The following is a 5,196-nucleotide window of genomic DNA, read 5'->3' on the forward strand; positions in this document are numbered from 1 at the left end:
TTCCCCCCTTGTCACCTCATGATTGTTCACACATGCGTCGATACTTGTAAAGCTCCAGCACCACCTCCTCTTATCCCTTCTTGCAGGGATTACAATACGATGAAGCATAACCACATGGGCAGCGAACATTTAGCAGGTGGATAGAAATTGATGTGAGCAGGTACACAAGTACAGGAAGGAGACAATTTGTGGACTCCTCCAGCGATCACTGTGCCGATTGCAACATTCAAATAGTAATTCAAGCGCCTTTGGCAGCCCTGGAAATCTACCCTAGCTAACATCATCAATATCACCTTTGCCCCATCCAACGCCCATCGATCACATGCACACACCCTCTCATGTTGATCAATGCTCACTCAGCAGTCACTCACGCTGCATAGATCACCACCTAGAAACAACTCTGTGCAGGCCCGTTATAAATGACTTATCATATCATATCATCCACAACCTTGATTCACTGTCCATCACTTAAACATGGGTTATCCCATCCTCCACCCATTCATTAGATGTCCTCCTACCCCAAGGATACTCCCTCCAACATGTCGACCAGCCAGGGCAGGAGGTGGAGTGGCAAACATACACAGAAGTGATTGCCCATGCTCCATCCTCCCCTCTTTCAGAACAAACTCTTTTGAATCACTCCCCTGCAGGTTCCCTTTAGCACACAAGGAATCCATCACCTTCAGCCTCATCTACATACCACCTCACAGGAGTGACTCTTTCATAGCCAACATCTCCAACCTACTCTCCTCTGGCAAATTAGCACACTTAAATAATGTCCTTCTCTGAGATTTTAATGTCCCAGAGTCACAGGCCAACAACCACACCTGAAGCATTCTTCTTGCACCAACCAGCTTTATGGACCTTAAGCAAATTGTGCTCTCACCTATGCACAATGAAGGCAAGACCAGCGGTCTTCAAACTTTATCATGCCAAGCCCCCCTTGAGAAAGATTTTCTGAAGTTGGGCCACTGCCCACTCCCCCCCCCCGGTCATCCCGGTCATTGGGTTCGCTGGATGAGAGGTGGACAAAGCTTCCCGGAGACGATCTACCCATGGTCACAGGCATGAGCAGGGAATAGGCCCACACTCATTTCCAAACTCTTGAGTTTCCAGATGAGAGTTGAGAAGTTTGGTTATGTGGTGAGAGGGATGTGGCAGAACTTCTCCTTTAATCCCTTTTGTATTACACTTCTTCCTTAGACAGTCTCTCCTAATTTTAACTCTCTGCTGTTGTCTTTCTTCTTTATTGCACCTGTTCTGTCTCCCATCTTCCTCTCAAGTGCTGTTCTCTTGTTATTGCACCTTACCACTTGCCATATATTTTTCATTCTCGTCACCTTCAATTCAGTCTCTTATTACTCCTGCGCACAGACTTCACACTCTCCATTCTCCCCCTCCATTCTTTCCTCTCATTCCATTTCTCCTCTTCTTCAATTTCTGTCTCTTATTTATCTAGCCCTGCACCCATCTGGCCTGATGACTCTCTAAATATCTCATTCTGTCTATAAGCTCCATATCATTCTTGATTTGTGTCTTCTCCTTGTGTCCCTCTTTTTTTCTGCTCTCTCTGTGCTCCTGAACCATTCCTTTTTCCCGTTTCGTTCTGTCTTTTAGATTTTCTCCCATTGTGCCTGTCTCTTTCCTTGCTGTCGCAACTTTCCTGTCTAATTTTCTCATTTCCATATTCTCAGCCTTTCAATCTTCTGTCCTCTTATGACCACTTTAAGTATTCTCCCTATTCCCTTTACTCTTTGTTCTCCCCACACACCATTTTCTCTCTTAATCTGTTCTTTCCATTCACATTACTACACTGTCTCACTCACTCCTTCCTATTCTCTTACTCACTTCTTCCTATTCTGTCTCACTCCTTCCTATTTCATCTCACTCCATCTGCCTCCGATTCTGCCTGACTCACTCCTATTCTGTCTCACTTTCTGCATCCTCTTCTCTTGTATTCTGTCCCTTGCATTATCTTACTCCTTTCTAGTTCACCTTCACCTCTCTAAAACCATTCTGTCTCCCTCTGCCATGGTTTGTCCCTTTCTGTGAGTGTCTCTCTCTGTTCCCGAAAACCCTTTTATTCTCCTCCTTCTCTCTCCTTCTGCTGTCTGATTTTTAGGTTCTCTTACTGGCCCTAATTTCTCTCTAGCATCCTTGTTTTCCTTCTCATTCTCCCTCAGCCTTATTGTGGGCCTCTTTCCACTTACCTCATGTTGTCAAGAAACCGCTTTCTTCTCTTTCTGCCTTAACCCTTTTTGTGTTGGTTCTGTTCTTTTTCAAATATAGACCATATTTTTGCCTCATGCCTGCACCCCCACTGAAATGTTTGGTTATGTTGACTGGACATGGCTGAACAACAGAGCCTGGCAGGATAGGACCTTATAGAGAGAATAAACAGTGCTTGTGGCTGCGCTGTTAGCAAAGGCCCACCAGTTACTTATGTATAGGGCTTCATTGTTAACGCCTGGATTCATATGCATACATTTCTTGGCATTTGAAACCATGATGGGATGCTAGTATTTTCATGTCAGGGCATTGATTAGCAGCGCTTGGGGGGCAGGGGACTGCTCATTCTCACAGAAGTTCTTAAGAGTGTTTCAGACACAGCAAGTTAAACATGTTGTGGGGAGAGGGAACAGTTTACAGTGTCTGCCTCTCTTTCCGAAGGTAAAAGAAGCAAACACAGCATTCATCTGCGCTGGATTTACTTTCGTTATCTGCTGCACACTTCTGAAAGGGAGGCAGGGACCCAACTGATAGGCGAAATGAAAAGGCAGTGATTGCCGTAGAAGAGCCGATTAACAGCTGATAAGTGGTGCTGTTAAAGCAAGCTCTGCCTTTGTGGGTACATTTGAAAACATACATGGGTGAGGTAAGGGGATAGGATATATTAGGGGTAAGTGAGGCTGGAGGCAGGGGTCTCAAACTGAATAATAAACAAAAAAATCAAAGGGAGAATAATTTGGTGAAATCACAGGTGACATCCATCTGCCAGTAGGGGCCTGATCTATCCACAGGTCAGGCTTGTCGGTAGATCACAGCCCCTACTGGCAGACTTGGAGATGGCTGGTCAGGAAAGGTGCCAGTAAATGTTATTACTGTCACTTTATTTCTGGACTGGCCAACTTTTAATGAGGCTGTATGTCTTCATAGCATACTTCCTGATCACCTGTGCAGACCTAATCCCACTCAACTCGTCTGACCATGCTGCCATCTCACTATTGGTCACCCACTCGACCACTGCCCACAAAGGTCAGGCTAAATGCCCCCTCACTCAAGGCCGCTCATTGAAAACCTTCCTGGTCAAATAGCTAGATGCACACTTTGCAGACTTCCCCTCAACAACTCTGCTATGAAACTGGTGGACACTCATGCCTCTCTAAAAACCAGCCACACTAAGACCAGAACATCTGCCACTGGGTTCCCTCGAGATAGCCTCCAACAAATGATCAGTCAAAGCCCTAGAGAAATGGCAGAGACCTCACAACCTCAAATCTCTCAGCGCCAACCGTATGGTTCTGATTACTGGGGCCAAAGCGGCCTGCTTCTCTGCCACCATTGCAGCAGCCTCTAACATGAGTAAAGCAGTGGTACAACATCCTATAAGGGACATTTTTCAACAAAAAAACAAATTGAAAAATATGGGGTGGTAGGAAAATGCATATAAGAGGTGGAGGGGGTGGAAATAGAGAAAAAAAAACATTAGGGGGTGGGTGCTTGGAGGGGGAACCCCAACAATAAAAACATTGAAACAATTGAAAAATATTGTTTAAAAAAACCATTGGAAAACATTTGTAAAGAAAACTAATCGGAAAAAAATGAAATTATACAGCACTAAAGCAGTGTACCAAACTCTCACCAGACCCATAGGTACCAGTAACTCAGGAAAAATGAGATGGCATCCAAAGATATTTTATTGATAAAATAGACAAAATCCGAGAGACCATTGAATCAACCTCCCGCGTTAGCAGCCCCAGCGCCCAGACACACACTCTGCCCCTCTGGACCAAATTCTCTCCTCTCCCCCGGATCTAAAAAAAACGATTGCATCCCTCGAACATACTTCTTACTATCATCCTGGCCTCCATCATTAAACAAGTGACAGACCCAGCGCTCAATGAGTGCCTCATCATCATTGATGCCTCCCACACAGAAGGGTCCTTCTCAGACAACCTCAAAACTGGTCACATACAACCTCTTTTGAAAAAAAACAATCCTAGATACAGACAACCTGGCCAAGTACCGGCCCATTACAAACCTCATATATATTGGCAATATTTATGAATAAGCAGGTACTACACACCTGCTCTCCAGAATTGAACAACTTCACCTCCTTTATGACTATTAGTCAAGGTTCCTCCCCAAGTGTACCATTGAGCTAGCTACTATCCAGCTGGTGGATGATACCCTCCAAATCATGGTTAAGGACGGACTCATCGTCCTCCTTGACCCCTTGTCTGCATTCAACACTATCTTCTTCCTTGCCGACAAGATTGGATCCTCTATCATTGTCCTGAATTTGTTTACCATTGGTGGCAGTACCTGACTGATTTGCATATGCTTGGACCCCTTGGTGGCACAGACAGGCTAAAAAACAGTGGTGTGGAAGGTTGCCCAGAGCAATGCCAGTGGTTCAGATTAATTCAAAACCTTCCAGCCATCTCTTTTTTGGTTTTAGCATCCAATGTTCATGCTGTTATTAGTACATGGGCTTCCTATGAAATCTACATGTTTTTAGCACCTGCTAAATGCAGGCAGATCGCATAAGAATCCATTGTAAGTGCTTGCCACAATTGTACATTGTGTGTGACATTCACATGTTTGTGCCAATAAAGTGCAAAACATTTCATCTTTTTTTTAAATCATGGAACGCTTCACAAATTTGCATGTCATCCTTGCGCAAGGCCATGCTAACCTTCTCTGTACCGTTCCAATTTTAGTATAATTGCTGCCGAAGTGGGCACAGTGCAACACATTTCTGCTAAACTTAATCCATCAGGTTTATCAACCATATTTCGCAATTCATGGTTCAAATGATGAAAACTGCAGAGTTAACCAAAGTGCACGTAACTGCACACTTTGGAGGGCCCCCTCCCTACCCAGCGAGCTACACATCTTATAAAATAACCCTCTTATAATTATTGTGGCAATAACAATATGTTCTGTACTGCATTACATGTGAAGGTAGATTTA

At 44.4% G+C, this 5,196-nt stretch overlaps 1 non-coding gene across 1 annotated transcript; it reads right to left on the reverse strand.

Annotated features, from left to right (window-relative positions):
- Positions 1-4,861: 4,861 nt before the first annotated feature.
- Positions 4,862-4,969, reverse strand: LOC138496854 (U6 spliceosomal RNA). The gene has a single exon (XR_011278318.1). It is a non-coding gene; the product is annotated as a U6 spliceosomal RNA (small nuclear RNA).
- Between the last annotated feature and the right edge of the window lie 227 nt (positions 4,970-5,196).

This window comes from Ambystoma mexicanum, chromosome 10 (genome assembly GCF_040938575.1).
Source record: "Ambystoma mexicanum isolate Mex_15411 chromosome 10, UKY_AmexF1_1, whole genome shotgun sequence".
Classification (NCBI taxonomy): Eukaryota; Metazoa; Chordata; class Amphibia; order Caudata; family Ambystomatidae; genus Ambystoma; species Ambystoma mexicanum.